This window comes from Bombina bombina, chromosome 3 (genome assembly GCF_027579735.1).
Source record: "Bombina bombina isolate aBomBom1 chromosome 3, aBomBom1.pri, whole genome shotgun sequence".
Taxonomy (NCBI): Eukaryota; Metazoa; Chordata; class Amphibia; order Anura; family Bombinatoridae; genus Bombina; species Bombina bombina.
The window spans coordinates 471,352,990-471,372,101 of NC_069501.1; positions in this window are offsets into that span (position 1 = coordinate 471,352,990).

Sequence of the window (19,112 nt, forward strand, 5' to 3'; positions counted from 1 at the left end):
CCAAAAAAGAGGGAACGTTCAGACCCATTTTAGATCTCAAGTGTCTAAACAAATTTCTAAGAGTTCCATCATTCAAGATGGAGACTATACGAACAATTTTACCAATGATCCAGGAGGTTCAATATATGACTACCGTGGATTTGAAAGATGCTTACCTTCATATTCCAATCCACAAGGATCATCATCGGTTTCTAAGGTTTGCCTTCTTGGACAAACGTTATCAGTTCGTGGCTCTTCCTTTCAGGTTGGCCACGGCACCCAGAATCTTCACAAAGGTTCTAGGGTCTCTTGGCGGTTCTCAGACCACGAGGAATAGCGGTGGCGCCTTATCTGGACGATATTCTGATTCAGGCGTCAACATATCATCTGACAAAGTCTCACACGGACACAGTGTTGTCTTTTCTGAGAACTCACGGTTGGAAGGTGAGCATAGAGAAGAGTTCGCTTGTTCCACAGACGAGGGTTCCTTTCTTGGGAACTCTGATAGACTCGGTAACCATGAAAATATTTCTGACGGAGGTCAGAAAAACAAAGATTCTGAATACTTGCCGAGCACTTCAGTCCATTCCTCAGCCATCAGTGGCTCAGTGTATGGAAGTAATTGGATTAATGGTAGCGGCAATGGACATCGTTCCGTTTGCTCGCTTTCATCTCAGACCACTGCAACTGTGCATGCTCTGACAGTGGAATGGGGATTATGCGGATTTATCTCCTCAGATAAATCTGGATCAAGAGACCAGAAACTCTCTTCTTTGGTGGTTGTTGCCGGATCATCTGTCCCAAGGGACTTGTTTCCGCAGACCTTCATGGGTGATGATGACAACAGATGCCAGCCTTCTGGGCTGGGGTGCAGTCTGGAACTCCCTGAAGGCTCAGGGTGTTTGGACTCAACTGGAGTCTCTTCTTCCGATCAATATCCTGGAACTGAGAGTGATATTCAATGTGCTTCAGGTGTGGCCTCAGTTGGCTTCGGCCAAATTCATCAGATTCCAGTCGGACAACATCACAACTGTGGCATATGTCAATCATCAGGGAGGAACAAGGAGTTCCTTAGCGATGATAGAGGTATCCAAGATAATCAGTTGGGCAGAAGCCCACTCTTGTCACCTGTCGGCAATTTACATCCCAGGAGTAGAGAACTGGGAGGCAGATTTTCTAAGTCGGCAGACTTTTCCTCCGGTGGAGTGGGAACTTCACCCGAAGGTATTTGCCTCATTGATTCTCACATGGGGCAGACTGGAATTGGATTTGATGGCATCTCGACAGAATGCCAAACTTCCAAGATATGGATCCCGGTCAAGGGATCCTCAGGCCGAACTGATAGATGCCTTGGCAGTACCTTGGTCGTTCAGCCTAGCTTATGTGTTTCCGCCGTTTCCTTTCCTCTCAGGCGTGATTGCTTGAATCAAACAGGAGAGAGCTTCAGTGATCCTGATAGCGCCTGCGTGGCCACGCAGGACTTGGTATGCAAATCTAGTGGACATGTCCTCTCTGCCACCGTGGAAACTTCCATTGAGACAAGACCTTCTCATTCAAGGTCCTTTTCAACATCCAAATCTAATTTCTCTGCAGCTGACTGTGTGGAGATTGAACGCTTGATTTTATCGAAGTGAAGATTCTCTGATTCAGTTATTAGTACTTTGATACAGGCTAGAAAGCCTGTCACTAGAAAGATTTATCATAAGATATGACGTAAATATCTTTATTGGTGTGAATCCAAGGGTTACTCATGGAGTAAAGTTACGATTCCTAGGATTCTGTCTTTTCTCCAAGAGGGTTTAGAGAAAGGGTTTTCTGCGAGTTCCTTAAAGGGACAAATTTCAGCTTTGTCAATTCTGTTTTTACAGACTTTTGGCAAATATACCAGATGTTCAGTCTTTTTGTCAGGCTCTATCTAGAATTAAGCCTGTATTTAGACCTATTACTCCTCCCTGGAGTTTGAATTTAGTTCTTCGAGTTCTGCAAGGGGTTCCGTTTGAACCTATGCATTCCATAGATATTAATCGGTTATCTTGGAAAGTTCTGTTTTTGGTTGCTATTTCTTCTGCTCCAAGAGTTTCTGAGCTTTCAACGTTAGTGGGATTCGCCTTATCTCATTTTTCATTCTGATAAGGTGGTTTTACGTACCAAACCTGGATTTCTTCCTAAGGTTGTTTCAAATAAGAATAATAATCGTTGTTCCTTCCTTGTGTCCTAATCCTTCTTCTAAGAAGGAGCGTATGTTGCATAATTTGGACGTGGTCCGTGCCTTAAAGTTTTACTTACAGGCAACTAAGGATTTCCGTCAATCATCTTCATTATTCATTGTTTTATTCTGGAAAGCGTAGGGGTCAGAAAGCTACGGCTGCCTCTTTCTTTTTGGCTGAGAAGTATCATCCGCCTGGCATATGAGACTGCTGGACAGCAGCCTCCTGAAAGAATTATGGCTCATTCTACTAGGGCTGTGGCTTTCACATGGGCTTTTAAAAACAATGCATCTGTTGAACAGATTTGTAAGGCTGCGACTTGGTCGTCCCTTCACACTTTTTCCAAATTTGATACTTTTGCCTTCCGTTTAGGTTCCTGTCTTGTCCCTCCCTTTCATCCGTGTCCTATTGCTTTGCTATTGGTTTCCCACAAGTAAGGATGAAATCTGTGGACTTGTCATATCTTTGTAAAAGAAAACTAAATTTATGCTTACCTGATAAATTACTTTCTTTTACGATATGACGAGTCCACGGCCCACCCTGTTATTTTAAGACAGGTTTATTTAATTTTTTTGAAAACTTCAGTCACCTCTGCACCTTTTTAGCCTTTCCTTTTCTCTTACTATAACCTTCGGCCGAATGACTGGAGGTGGAGGGAGGGGCTATATATACAGCTCTGCTGTGGTGCTCTTTGCCACTTCCTTTTAGCAGGAGGTTAATATCCCACAAGTAAGGATGAAAGCCGTGGACTCGTCATATCGTAAAAGAAAGTAATTTATCAGGTAAGCATAAATTTAGTTTTATGATCCTCGGTTTTCCCTTTCGGGATCTGGGGGTTTAGGTGGCAGCACCCTGCTCCATATTTTGCAGTAGCTCCCGGGTCTTAGCTTCTGGTTTCTTACTGTTACTAGACTTTTAGGGATTTTCTCTTGTCTTTTTGATCCTTTAGAGTTGGTTCTAGACTTGAGTTTCTAGTTAGATCACCAGGGTGTTTATGTCTTCGGTCAGGAAGTTTTTTCCTGAGATCTTGCGATATGCCCTCTAGTCCCCCTTCTGGTCTTGTTGGCCCGGGGGGGGGGGGGGGGGTGATATGGTCTACCGAGGCTGAGTCTTCGGTTCCCTTTCTATATCTGTTTTGGCGGACTTATAGGGACTATTGGTGGGGGATTCGATCCCCGATGTTCCGTTTTCTGGTCTTCTGTCTGAAGTAGCTATTCAGGGATGGTTTTTTCTTGGTCGCTTCGCTGCTGGTGGGGACCGAATGTCATATGGGAGTCCGTAGATCAGGAGTTTTCCTTCATGTTTATCCTATAGTTCCTCAGCCAAACATTCGACCTTGAGGCTCTGGTCTCCTGGGTTCGTACCAGTAGGGACTTTTCGGTAGGTAGCTCCCTTAGATTGTAAGGGGAGAGTTCCTACTGCGTAGTGGGAGGAGCTCGTACTACGGCTCTTTGTCAACAGTCCTCTAATATGCAGGCTTTTCAGGAACGGATGTTCCCAGCTATCTTTTATTCCCGAGAGTGACACCTGATTGGAGAAGCCGATCAGGAGTCCTTACCTAGCTATGGTTTCCTCCTACACTCTCAGGGAGATGCAGCGTAGTGATTAGATCCACCGATTCTGAATCGGAAGGTTGTGGCTTGGAACCCAGGTCAACTTCTGTGTTTTTTCTGCCAGACAGTGCGTCTGGAGTCTGCTAGCATCCCTAGGTGGAAGGTTATTCTGGGACCTTCAGTCTTTGCTGTTGGACCATATTACTCGTTGTTGGAATTGGTCTGATCCTAGCAAAGCTAGCGACATGTGAGACTGACTGTTCTTTTTATGTCCGTGAGTTAGTATCGCAGTTTAAGGGTCTCGCCTTCGTGGGTATTGTTTCTGGGCGTCATAGAGCGGATGCGAGAAATTGTTTGGGCCTAGCAGAGGGAGAGTGCTCTGGGAGGGCTATGTTCTTTTTGTGGCGTGTAATTGGTCCCTTGTCATCTATCATAGATGCTGAGGATCACCCTTGTAAGGAGGAGCTGGTGTGTTCTGGCTCTCTGTTGGACTTTGGGAATCTGTCTTTATTTTCCCCAGGATGAGCAGGGGAAGGGCCCTCCTAGTGAGCGCTGGCTAGAGCACTCCTTTTTGGGACAGATAGCTCTCTTCTACTGAGGAGTACCTTTGTTGCCAGTGTGCGGTAGGTGTGGGTTGAATCCGGTGGCAGTCCTTGCTGCTTGATTGTGGGCTTGCAAGTAATTTTCAATTCCCTGAATGTTCTTCTGTTCCAGAGGATCATTACATTATCAGGCGTTTTGTTCTTTTTTTAGTGGTGTGCCCGACTATCTTACAAGAGGTACTCCTTAGAGGAGTTTCCTTTTATTAAGGTTCTTTACAAGTTTGTTAGGGTTTTTCTCCCTAGGATTGTTATTTTAAATGTTATTCTCTTTTTTACATGGAAAAGGATTTTTCCCTCAGGGAATCTTGCCTTGATTGTCTTGGGACTTGGAGGCTTGGTTGCCTTCTTTATTGTTAATGAAGGAGTGGGTTTTTATTTTTCACTTAACCTGGGAGTCATGGGGTTTCTAGCCTCCTCAGAGGTTATGGCTTAGTTCAAGATCAGTGATGTCTTCTTGGTTTTCGGGCATGGGATCTTTATGGTTGTGATTGTATCATGGCTATGTGGTCCTCAGAAAATTCTTTTTATTTTTTACTTCTGTTGCAGCAGCATCAGGAGAATGGGTTGGTTGCAGGCTGTGGTGCCCTCAGACTTGGGCTGCCTTCCTTTTTGCCCTCCCATTAGCATTCAGTGTCCTCTGTAGCTTAGGTATTTCCCACAAGTAATGAATGCAGCTGTGGAAGGAAAACATAAATTATTACTTGCCACATAATTTCCTTTCCTTCGATACAGGGAGAGTCCACAGCTCCCGTACGTGTTCTCTGATGGGCAGCCCTAAATTTATTTTTGTTTTCTTCTAGCATATTTTTCACCTGATATTTCTCCTACTGTTCCTTGTTCCCTCAGCAGAATGACTGGGGGATGAGGGAAGTGGGGGAGGTATTTTAAGCCTTTGGCTGGGGTGTCTTTGCCTCCTCTTGGTGGCCAGGTTCTGTATTCCCACAAGTAATGAATGCAGCTGTGGACTCTCCCTGTATCGAAGGAAAGGACATTATCTGTCAAGTCATTATTTATGTTTTTTCCTTTAATAGTTTTCTTTGAGTCATTTTCAGTTAGGTTGCTCTGTCAACGAAGCAGAGACCTCTCGGACCCTTGGGAGCTTGTGACTAAGGATGCCAGCCTTCGGCCTGAGAAGTAGCTTTGGGTTCCTTAAAGGGACAGTATACACTCATTTTCATATAACTGCATGTAATAGACACTACTATAAAGAATAAGATGCACAGATACGGATATAAAAATCCAGTATAAAACTGTTTAAAAACTTACTTAGAAGCTGTCCGTTTGGCTCTGTTGAAAAGGTAGCTGGAAAGCCCACTGCAAGTGGCAAATAAGGCACTCCCCCCTCCCCCTCCTTTTACATATGAAAAGACCCTTTACACAAACAGGAGCAAGCTGGAGAAGGTGACAGTATTCACATAAAACTTTGGGGCTTGGTTAGGAGTCTGAAAATCAGAGCAATGTTATTTAAAAATAAGCAAAACTATACATTTAATTAGCAAGAGTCCATGAGCTAGTGACATATGGGATATACATTCCTACCAGGAGGGGCAAAGTTTCCCAAACCTCAAAATGCCTATAAATACACCCCTCACCACACCCACAAATCAGTTTTACAAACTTTGCCTCCTATGGAGGTGGTGAAGTAAGTTTGTGCTAGATTCTACGTTGATATGCGCTCCGCAGCAGGTTGGAGCCCGGTTTTCCTCTCAGCGTGCAGTGAATGTCAGAGGGATGTGAGGAGAGTATTGCCTATTTGAATTCAATGATCTCCTTCTACGGGGTCTATTTCATAGGTTCTCTGTTATCGGTGGTAGAGATTCATCTCTTACCTCCCTTTTCAGATCGACGATATACTCTTATATATACCATTACCTCTACTGATTCTCGTTTCAGTACTGGTTTGGCTTTCTACTACTTGTAGATGAGTGTCCTGGGGTAAGTAAGTCTTATTTTCTGTGACACTCTAAGCTATGGTTGGGCACTTTTATATAAAGTTCTAAATATATGTGTTCAAACATTTATTTGCCTTGACTCAGGATGTTCAACATTCCTTATTTCAGACAGTCAGTTTCATATTTGGGATAATGCATATGAATTAAAGGGACACTGTAACCAAAAATTTTCTTCCGTGATTCAGATTGAGCATGAAATTTTAAGCAACTTTCTAATTTACTCCTATTATCAAATTTTCTTAATTCTCTTGGTATCTTTATTTGAAATGCAAGAATGTAAGTTTAGATGCCGGCCCATTTTTGGTGAACAACCTGGGTTGTCCTTGCTGATTGGTGGAGAAATTCATCCACCAATAAAAAAGTGCTGTCCAGAGTACTGAAACCAAAAAAAAGCTTAGATGCCTTCTTTTTCAAATAATGATAGCAAGAGAACGAAGAAAAATTGAAAATAGGAGTAAATTAGAAAGTTGCTTAAAATTGCATGCTCTTTCTGAATTACAAAAGAAAAAATTTAGGTTCAGTGTCCCTTTAATCAATTTTTTTCTTACCTTAAAATTTGACTTTTTCCCTGTGGGCTATTAGGCTCGCGGGGGCTGAAAATGCTTCATTTTATTGCGTCATTCTTGGCGCGGACTTTTTTGGCGCAAAATTTTTTTCTGTTTCCGGCGTCATACGTGTCGCCGGAAGTTGCGTCATTTTTTTGACGTTTTTTTTGCGCCAAAAGTGTCGGCGTTCCGGATGTGGCGCCATCTTTGGCGCCAAAAGCATTTAGGCGCCAAATAATGTGGGCGTCTTTTTTGGCGCTAAAAAATATGGGCGTCACTATTGTCTCCACATTATTTAAGTCTCATTTATTGCTTCTGGTTGCTAGAAGCTTGTTCACTGGCATTTTTTCCTATTCCTGAAACTGTCATTTAAGGAATTTGATCAATTTTGTTTTATATGTTGTTTTTTCTATTACATATTGCAAGATGTCTCCGTTTGTCCCTGAGTCAGAAGCCACCTCTGGAAAAATGCTTAACTGAGTTTCAGTTCTACCAAAGCTAAGTTCATTTATTTTAAATGTTATAAATGTTTATCTTTAGCTATGTTTTGTAATAAGTTATTATGATATACTTTTACATGCAGATTCCATTAGTATTTATGCTTTATACATTTCCATTCTTAAGTGCAAGAAATGTTTAGAAGATTTATAAGAAATATTTTTTCTGATTAAGGCTATGTCTGACTTCGTGCCTTCTAATACGATTTTTAGGTCTTTTTCACTTCTTTTTTAATTATTGAAGCTTCAAATGACCAACAACATACTGATTTATCCTTCTCTGATGATGTTTTTTTCTCTTTCAGAAATTCTCTTCATCAGATATTGACACTAACAAATCTACTTTTTTATATAATTTTTGTATTATTAAAGTACATTTGTTCTTTGTTGAAGAGGTGTTGATTATTTTGGATATTAAGGTAACTAGTTCTTTAAGACTAGCTGACACTATTTCTGCCTTTTTATTTCTTCTGTGATTTCAGAGGTTTTCTTTCCAATTCCCCATACTAGGGAATGGAATAGGCTGAGAATTTTCTTTTATTTTTAAACTATATTCTTTGTCAGCAGTTAAATTCAATTTGGAGGGTTCTCCAATTTATTGGAGCTATCTCTACTCCTACTAATTATGCTATTGTTTTTATAGCAAAATAGTATTTATTTTCCTTTATATAGTTGTATCTTATTTTTGGAAAATTATTTAGTTTCAGGTACTTTTCTTGGTCCTGTGATATTGCAATTGCTTCATTTTTTCTGTTTACTTTAAGATCAAGTATCAGATCATGATTTATTTTAGCATTGTTAAGGGTCAACATTTACTAGACTAGGTGCCGTTGCATTTGTCTTGTTGTTTTGCATTTTGCAAGTCCTCTGTTTTGACTGGTCCTTTAAACTGGACTATCATGCTAATGATTTCATTTGTGTCTTCATTTTATTGAATATATTTGCAAATGAGGGTTAATCTATGTCTTTAGCTATTTTAGCTAGAAGAATTCTGTGATTTAAAAAAAAAAAAAAAAAGAAAATCCATATTTCTTTTGTTCTAAGATAATCAATTATAATTGGATTCAATTCTTAACTGTTACTATGGGCTTCAAGATTGAGTTCTAAGACTAAAACTTTAAGCTTATACTAGTTTGGTTGTTCTTATTAAGGAACGAATCCTGAGTTCTTTCCCAAGTAACATGTTTTTAATTGGGGTTCGAAATTAGCTCCCTAATGTTGCGATGCACGTGCCGTATTCCAGCTTGGCTGGTAAGGGGCAGTTTAAGACTTCTTTGAAATTTATTTGGTTCTATTTTGTCCAAATTTCTTTGATTTTATTCCAGTAAGGCTAACACTTTCTTTCAGTGTGTTTCTGTCCTATATATTTTGGATACTGTTGAGGCATGGCTGGGTACCCATGGGGTTCAAGCGCTGCTCAGACCTGGAATCTTCTGGGGTTTTTATTCCAGTTCCTTTTATAGGAACTGGGTTTTGGAGTTTTATTCAAACTATTTTTCCTTTTTGTGATCATTGATAGCATTATTTGTTTTCTTTAGATACAATAAATGCGTATTCTTCATTTTTCTGTTTTCAGATTATTTCCTGAGGATGCGGATTCTCATATGTTTCACTTGCTCTTCAGGACATAGTTAGAGGATCTTTTTTCAAAAGCTCTTGATTCCTCACGCAAGGGTCACCTTTTTTTAGGTTTCCAGATGGTTTATGTCACTATCTTTGTCTCTATCAGACAAGGGACAATTTGTATTGGGTTCCGTCTGTCGGTACCTTTAGTCTCTATTATTTCCTTCAGTTGCTATATATGCATAGAAGTTTTAACAGCATTGGATTCAATTCCCTTTGCTCATTTTCAATGGAAAGATCCTTTCCAGCTTTTTATGAGTGTTGTTTCTTCAAGAACATGGTTGGAGGATCAATTAACCAATCAGTTTGTTGATTCCTCAGACAAGAGTAACCTTTTTTTAGATTTCCGGATAGATTCAGTGTCCATGACTCTGTCTCTGTTGGACAGGAGACGTCTGAAATTGGTTTCAGCTTATCGAAACCTTCAGTCTCAATCATTCCCTTCGGTAGCCTTATGCATGGAAATTCTAGGTTCTTTTGACTGCTGCATTGGACGTGTTCCCCTTTGCTCATTTTCACATGCGACCTCTTCAGCTCTGTATGCTGAACCAGTGGTGCCAGGATTATACAAAGATATCTCATTTACTATCTTTAAAACTGATTGTTCGACACCCTCTGACGTGGTACAGACCACCATCGTTTAGTTCAGGGGGCTTCTTTTTTTCTTCCAACCTGGACTGTGATCTCAACAGATGCAAGTCTGACAGGTTGGGGAGCTGTATGGGGGTTTCTGACAGCACAAGGGGTTTGGGAAATCTCAGGAGGTGAGATTACCAATCAATATTTTGGAACTCCGTGCAATTTTCAGAAGCTCTTCAGTCATGGCCTCTTCTAAAGAGAGAATCGTTCATTTGTTTTCAGACAGACAATGTCACAACTGTGGCATATATTAATCATCAAGGAGGGACTCACAGTCCTCTGGCTATGAAAGAAGTATCTCGAATACTGGTTTGGGCGGAATCCAGCTCCTGTCTAATCTCTGCAGTTCATATCCCAGGTATTGACAATTGGAAAGCGGATTATCTCAGTCGCCAAACGTTACATTCGGGCAAGTGGTCTCTTCACCCAGAGGTATTTCTTCAGATTGTTCAAATGTGGGGACTTCCAGAAATAGATCTGATGGCTTCTCATCTAAATAAGAAACTTCCCAGGTATCTGTCCAGATCCAGGGATCCTCAGGCGGAAGCAGTGGATGCATTGTCACTTCCTTGGAAGTATCATCCTGCCTATATCTTTCCGCCTCTAGTTCTTCTTCCAAGAGTAATCTCCAAGATTCTGAAGGAATGCTCGTTTTTTCTGCTGGTGGCTCCAGCATGGTCTCACAGGTTTTGGTATACGGATCTTGTCCGCATGGCTTCTTGCCAACCGTGGACTCTTCCGTTAAGACCAGACCTTCTGTCACAAGGTCCTTTTTTACCATCAGGATCTCAAATCCTTAAATTTAAAGGTATGGAGATTGAACGCTTGATTTTTAGTCAAAGAGGTTTCTCTGACTCTGTGATTAATACTATGTTACAGGCTCGTAGATCTGTATCTAGGAAGATATATTATCGAGTCTGGAAGACTTACATTTCTTGGTTTCTTTCTCATCATTTTTCCTGGCATTCTTTTAGAATTCCGAGAATTTTTCAGTTTCTTCAGGATGGTTTGGGTAAAGGTTTGTGTAAAGGTTTGTCTGCAAGTTCCTTGAAAGGACAAATATCTGCTCTTTCTGTTCTTTTTCACAGAAGGATTGCTATTCTTCCTGATATTCATTGTTTTGTACAAGCTTTGGTTCGTATAAAACCTGTTATTAAGTCAATTTCTCCTCCTTGGAGTTTGAATTTGGTTCTGGGGGCTCTTCAAGCTCTTCCGTTTAAACCTATGCATTCACTGGACATTAAATTACTTTCTTGGAAAGTTTTGTTTTCTTTTGGCCATCTCTTCTGCTAGAAGAGTTTCTGAATTATCTGCTCTTTCTTGTGAATCTCCTTTTCTTTCATGTAATTAGCAAGAGTCCATGAGCTAGTGACGTATGGGATATACATTCCTACCAGGAGGGGCAAAGTTTCCCAAACCTCAAAATGCCTATAAATACACCCCTCACCACACCCACAAATCAGTTTTACAAACTTTGCCTCCTATGGAGGTGGTGAAGTAAGTTTGTGCTAGATTCTACGTTGATATGCGCTCCGCAGCAGGTTGGAGCCCGGTTTTCCTCTCGGCGTGCAGTGAATGTCAGAGGGATGTGAGGAGAGTATTGCCTGTTTGAATTCAATGATCATCTCCTACGGGGTCTATTTCATAGGTTCTCTGTTATCGGTCGTAGAGATTCATCTCTTACCTCCCTTTTCAGATCGACGATATACTCTTATATATATACCATTACCTCTGCTGATTTTCGTTTCAGTACTGGTTTGGCTTTCTACAAACATGTAGATGAGTGTCCTGGGGTAAGTAAGTCTTATTTTCTGTGACACTCTAAGCTATGGTTGGGCACTTTTTTAAAGTTCTAAATATATGTATTCAAACATTTATTTGCCTTGACTCAGGATGTTCAACATTCCTTATTTTCAGACAGTCAGTTTCATATTTGGGATAATGCATTTGAATCAATCATTTTTCTTACCTTAAAAATTTGACTTTTTTTCCCTGTGGGCTGTTAGGCTCGCGGGGGCTGAAAATGCTTCATTTTATTGCGTCATTCTTGGCGCGGAATTTTTTGGCGCAAAAAATCTTTTCTGTTTCCGGCGTCATACGCGTCGCCGGAAGTTGCGTCATTTTTTGACGTTCTTTTGCGCCAAAAATGTCGGCGTTCCGGATGTGGCGTCATTTTTGGCGCCAAATAATGTGGGCGTCTTATTTGGCGCTAAAAAAATTTGGGCGTCGCTTTTGTCTCCACATTATTTAAGTCTCATTTTTCATTGCTTCTGGTTGCTAGAAGCTTGTTCCTTGGCATTTTTTCCCATTCCTGAAACTGTCATTTAAGGAATTTGATCAATTTTGCTTTATATGTTGTTTTTTCTCTTACATATTGCAAGATGTCTCACGTTGCATCTGAGTCAGAAGATACTTCAGGAAAATCGCTGTCTGGTGCTGGAACTACCAAAGCTAAGTGTATCTGCTGTAAACTTTTGGTAGCTGTTCCTCCAGCTGTTGTTTGTATTAATTGTCATGACAAACTTGTTAATGCAGATAATATTTCCTTTAGTAAAGTACCATTACCTGTTGCAGTTCCATCAACATCTAATGTTCAGAGTGTTCCTGATAACATAAGAGATTTTGTTTCTGAATCCATCAAGAAGGCTATGTCTGTTATTCCTCCTTCTAGTAAACATAGAAAATCTTTTAAAACTTCTCTTTATACAGATGAATTTTTAAATGAACATCATCATTCTGATTCTAATGACTCTTCTGGTTCAGAGGATTCTGTCTCAGAGGTTGATGCTGATAAATCTTCATATTTATTTAAAATGGAATTTATTCGTTCTTTACTTAAAGAAGTACTAATTGCTTTAGAAATTGAGGATTCTGGTCCTCTTGATACTAAATCTAAACGTTTAGATAAGGTCTTTAAATCTCCTGTGGTTATTCCAGAAGTTTTTCCTGTTCCTGGTGCTATTTCTGAAGTAATTTCTAGAGAGTGGAATAATTTGGGTAATTCATTTACTCCTTCTAAACGTTTTAAGCAATTATATCCTGTGCCATCTGACAGATTGGAATTTTTGGACAAAATCCCTAAAGTTGATGGGGCTATTTCTACCCTTGCTAAACGTACTACTATTCCTACGGCAGATGGTACTTCGTTTAAGGATCCTTTAGATAGGAAAATTGAATCCTTTCTAAGAAAAGCTTATCTGTGTTCAGGTAATCTTCTTAGACCTGCTATATCATTGGCTGATGTTGCTGCAGCTTCAACTTTTTGGTTGGAAACTTTAGCGCAACAAGTAACAGATCATGATTCTCATAATATTATTATTCTTCTTCAACATGCTAATAATTTTATCTGTGATGCCATTTTTGATATTATCAGAGTTGATGTTAGGTTTATGTCTCTAGCTATTTTAGCTAGAAGAGCTTTATGGCTTAAAACTTGGAATGCTGATATGTCTTCTAAATCAACTCTACTTTCCCTTTCTTTCCAGGGTAACAAATTATTTGGTTCTCAGTTGGATTCTATTATCTCAACTGTTACTGGTGGGAAAGGAACTTTTTTTACCACAGGATAAAAAATCTAAGGGTAAAAACAGGGCTAATAATCGTTTTCGTTCCTTTCGTTTCAACAAAGAACAAAAGCCTGATCCTTCTTCCTCAGGAGCAGTTTCAGTTTGGAAACCATCTCCAGTCTGGAATAATTCCAAGCCTTCTAGAAAAGCAAAGCCAGCTTCTAAGTCCACATGAAGGTGCGGCCCTCATTCCAGCTCAGCTGGTAGGGGGCAGGTTACGTTTTTTCAAAGAAATTTGAGATTCTGTTCACAATCTTTGGATTCAGAACATCGTTTCAGAAGGGTACAGAATTGGTTTCAAGATAAGACCTCCTGCAAAGAGATTTTTTCTTTCCCGTGTCCCAGTAAATCCAGTGAAAGCTCAAGCATTTCTGAAATGTGTTTCAGATCTAGAGTTGGCTGGAGTAATTATGCCAGTTCCAGTTCTGGAACAGGGGCTGGGGTTTTATTCGAATCTCTTCATTGTACCAAAGAAGGAGAATTCCTTCAGACCAGTTCTGGATCTAAAAATATTGAATCGTTATGTAAGGATACCAACATTCAAAATGGTAACTGTAAGGACTATCTTGCCTTTTGTTCAGCAAGGGCATTATATGTCCACAATAGATTTACAGGATGCATATCTGCATATTCCGATTCATCCAGATCACTATCAGTTCCTGAGATTCTTTTTCCTGGACAAGCATTACCAGTTTGTGGCTCTGCCATTTGGCCTAGCTACAGCTCCAAGAATTTTTACAAAGGTTCTCGGTGCCCTTCTGTCTGTAATCAGAGAACAGGGTATTGTGGTATTTCCTTATTTGGACGATATCTTGGTACTTGCTCAGTCTTTACATTTAGCAGAATCTCATACGAATCGACTTGTGTTGTTTCTTCAAGATCATGGTTGGAGGATCAATTCACTAAAAAGTTCATTGATTCCTCAGACAAGGGTAACCTTTCTGGGTTTCCAGATAGATTCAGTGTCCATGACTCTGTCTTTGACAGACAAGAGATGTCTAAAATTGATTTCAGCTTATCGAAACCTTCAGTCACAATCATTCCCTTCGGTAGCCTTATGCATGGAAATTCTAGGTCTTATGACTGCTGCATCGGACGCGATCCCCTTTACTCGTTTTCACATGCGACCTCTTCAGCTCTGTATGCTGAATCAATGGTGCAGGGATTACACAAAGATATCTCAATTAATATCTTTAAAACTGATTGTATGACATTCTCTGACGTGGTGGACAGATCACCATCGTTTAATTCAGGGGGCTTCTTTTGTTCTTCCGACCTGGACTGTAATTTCAACAGATGCAAGTCTTACAGGTTGGGGAGCTGTGTGGGGATCTCTGACGGCACAAGGAGTTTGGGAATCTCAGGAGGTGAGATTACCGATCAATATTTTGGAACTCCGTGCAATTTTCAGAGCTCTTCAGTCTTGGCCTCTTCTGAAGAGAGAATCGTTAATTTGTTTTCAGACAGACAATGTCACAACTGTGGCATACATCAATCATCAAGGAGGGACTCACAGTCCTCTGGCTATGAAAGAAGTATCTCGAATTCTGGTTTGGGCGGAATCCAGCTCCTGTCTAATCTCTGCGGTTCATATCCCAGGTATAGACAATTGGGAAGCGGATTATCTCAATCGCCAAACGTTGCATCCGGGCGAATGGTCTCTTCACCCAGAGGTATTTCTTCAGATTGTTCAAATATGGGAACTTCCAGAAATAGATCTGATGGCGTCTCATCTAAACAAGAAACTTCCCAGGTATCTGTCCAGATCCCGGGATCCTCAGGCGGAGGCAGTGGATGCATTATCACTTCCTTGGAAGTATCATCCTGCCTATATCTTTCCGCCTCTAGTTCTTCTTCCAAGAGTAATCTCCAAGATTCTGAAGGAATGCTCGTTTGTTCTGCTGGTAGCTCCGGCATGGCCTCACAGGTTTTGGTATGCGGATCTTGTCCGGATGGCCTCTTGCCAACCGTGGACTCTTCCGTTAAGACCAGACCTTCTGTCGCAAGGTCCTTTTTTCCATCAGGATCTCAAATCCTTAAATTTCAAGATATGGAGATTGAACGCTTGATTCTTGGTCAAAGAGGTTTCTCTGACTCTGTGATTAATACTATGTTACAGGCTCGTAAATCTGTATGTAGAGAGATATATTATAGAGTCTGGAAGACTTATATTTCTTGGTGTCTTTCTCATCATTTTTCTTGGCATTCTTTTAGAATACCGAGAATTTTACAGTTTCTTCAGGATGGTTTAGATAAGGGTTTGTCCGCAAGTTCCTTGAAAGGACAAATCTCTGCTCTTTCTGTTCTTTTTCACAGAAAGATTGCTAATCTTCCTGATATTCATTGTTTTGTACAAGCTTTGGCTCGTATAAAACCTGTCATTAAGTCAATTTCTCCTCCTTGGAGTTTGAATTTGGTTCTGGGGGCTCTTCAAGCTCCTCCTTTTGAACCCATGCATTCATTGGACATTAAATTACTTTCTTGGAAAGTTTTGTTCCTTTTGGCGATCTCTTCTGCCAGAAGAGTCTCTGAATTATCTGCTCTTTCTTGTGAGTCTCCTTTTCTGATTTTTCATCAGGATAAGGCAGTGTTGCGAACTTCTTTTCAATTTTTACCTAAGGTTGTGAATTCCAACAACATTAGTAGAGAAATTGTGGTTCCTTCATTATGTCCTAATCCTAAGAATTCTAAGGAGAAATCGTTGCATTCTTTGGATGTTGTTAGAGCTTTGAAATATTATGTTGAAGCTACTAAATCTTTCCGAAAGACTTCTAGTCTATTTGTTATCTTTTCCGGTTCTAGAAAAGGCCAGAAAGCTTCTGCCATTTCTTTGGCATCTTGGTTGAAATCTTTAATTCATCATGCCTATGTCGAGTCGGGTAAAACTCCGCCTCAAAGGATTACAGCTCATTCTACTAGGTCAGTTTCTACTTCCTGGGCGTTTAGGAATGAAGCTTCGGTTGATCAGATTTGCAAAGCAGCAACTTGGTCCTCTTTGCATACTTTTACTAAATTCTACCATTTTGATGTGTTTTCTTCTTCTGAAGCAGTTTTTGGTAGAAAAGTACTTCAGGCAGCGGTTTCAGTTTGAATCTTCTGCTTATGTTTTCATTAAACTTTATTTTGGGTGTGGATTATTTTCAGCAGGAATTGGCTGTCTTTATTTTATCCCTCCCTCTCTAGTGACTCTTGCGTGGAAAGATCCACATCTTGGGTAGTCATTATCCCATACGTCACTAGCTCATGGACTCTTGCTAATTACATGAAAGAAAACATAATTTATGTAAGAACTTACCTGATAAATTCATTTCTTTCATATTAGCAAGAGTCCATGAGGCCCACCCTTTTTGTGGTGGTTATGATTTTTTTGTATAAAGCACAATTATTCCAATTCCTTATTTTATATGCTTTCGCACTTTTTTCTTATCACCCCACTTCTTGGCTATTCATTAAACTGATTTGTGGGTGTGGTGAGGGGTGTATTTATAGGCATTTTGAGGTTTGGGAAACTTTGCCCCTCCTGGTAGGAATGTATATCCCATACGTCACTAGCTCATGGACTCTTGCTAATATGAAAGAAATGAATTTATCAGGTAAGTTCTTACATAAATTATGTTTTCTGATTTTCCATCAGGATAAGGGGGTGTTGCAAACTTCTTTTAAATTTTTACCTAAGGTTGTGAATTCTAACAACATTAGTAGAGAAATTGTGGTTCCTTCATTATGTCCTAATCCTAAGAATTCTAAGGAGAGATCATTGCATTCTTTGGATGTAGTTAGAGCTTTGAAATATTATGTTGAAGATACTAAGAATTTCCGAAAGACTTCTAGTCTATTTGTTATCTTTTCCGGTTCTAGGAAAGGTCAGAAGGCCTCTGCCATTTCTTTGGCATCTTGGTTGAAATCTTTAATTCATCATGCTTATGTCGAGTCGTGTAAATCTCCGCCTCAAAGGATTACAGCTCATTCTACTAGGTCAGTTTCTACTTCCTGGGCGTTTAGGAATGAAGCTTCGATTGATCAGATTTGCAAAGCAGCAACTTGGTCTTCTTTGCATACTTTTACTAAATTCTACCATTTTGATGTGTATTCTTCTTCTGAAGCAGTTTTTGGTAGAAAAATACTTCAGGCAGATGTTTCAGTTTGATTCTTCTGCTTATAATTTCTGTTTTCTTCATTATAAGATTTAAACTTTATTTTGGGTGTGGATTATTTTTCAGCGGAATTGGCTGTCTTTATTTTATCCCTCCCTCTCTAGTGACTCTTGCGTGGAAGATCCACATCTTGGGTAGTCATTATCCCATACGTCACTAGCTCATGGACTCTTGCTAATTACATGAAAGAAAACATAATTTATGTAAGAACTTACCTGATAAATTCATTTCTTTCATATTAGCAAGAGTCCATGAGGCCCACCCTTTTTTGTGGTGGTTATGATTTTTTTGTATAAAGCACAATTATTCCAATTCCTTGTTTTTTATGCTTTCGCACTTTTTTCTTATCACCCCACTTCTTGGCTATTCGTTAAACTGATTTGTGGGTGTGGTGAGGGGTGTATTTATAGGAATTTTGAGGTTTGGGAAACTTTGCCCCTCCTGGTAGGAATGTATATCCCATACGTCACTAGCTCATGGACTCTTGCTAATATGAAAGAAATTAATTTATCAGGTAAGTTCTTACATAAATTATGTTTTATTTTAAAAAAAAAAACGTTATGGGCTATATAAATAGATCATCTACAAAACATTTATGCAAAGAAAAAATGAGTGCATAATGTCCCTTTAAGAGCTCCGAGGCTCTGGACTCAAGAGGAGCCTTCCCTCCATGTAAATATCCTTGAGTTGAGAGCTATCTTATAAATTTAGATCAGGTTTATCTAATCCAATTGGACAAGATCTTGGTGGAATGCATCTTCCTCCAGGGAAGGATTTGTAGCCTGCTGGTATAACCTAGTGGGTTGCTGAGCTGACTCTCATGTCATGGGTTGCGAGTTTGTATCCAGCTGTTGCTGCGTGATCTACATTTAAAGCACATTTTCACATGAGGGAGATGAAGGACTGCTTGAATAGCAAACTGAACCCAAATTATTTATTTCATGATTCAGATAGTGCATGCAATTTTAAGCAACTTTCTAATTTACTCCTATTATAAATTTTTCTTCATTCTCTTGATATCTTTTTTTGAAAAAGAAAGTTTAGAACCCTAGACAGCACTTGTTTATTGGTGGATGAATTTATCCACCAATCAGCAAGAACAACCCAGGATGTTCATCAAAAATGGGCCGGCATCTAAACTTACATTCTTGCTTTTCAAATAAAAATACAAAGAGGATGATTGAAGAACATTTTATAATAGGAGTAAATTAGAAAGTTGCTTAAAATTGCATGCTCTATCTGAATCTGTTTTGAGCGGTCTCAGCTTTCAACTCTGCTTTGTGTCTTTCCTTACCTTATTACTCATGCATATATGGCGGTCGTTCGTGTTGAAATGGGATTTTCTTCCTAAGGTGGTTGTCGTTATGGTGAGTCCACGGAATCATCAATTACTAGTGGGAATATTACTCCTGGCCAGCAGGAGGAGGCAAAGAGCACTACAGCAAAGCTGCTATATATGTCACTTCCCTTACCCATAACCCCCAGTCATTCTCTTTGCCTGCAGTGCAAGGAGGAGGTGAAGTTTTGGTGTCTGATCTACAATCAAGATTTTTTTTATTTTAAAGCAGAGTAGGTCTTCTCTGATCTTTCTAAAGGGTCTAGCCTTAGACCATGTCAGTCTCTTCCGTAGGGCAGTGGTGGCTTTTAAGCAATTGGGAACTTGTGGGGTATAATCCTCACTGTGTTTTCCTAAAACATTTTGCTGCCCTATTTTGATAGCCTGAGTAAGTTTACTCAGTCTTTCTGTATTTCCACAGGTCCATGTGAGGGATGGCATCCTCTCAAACCAGGTGAG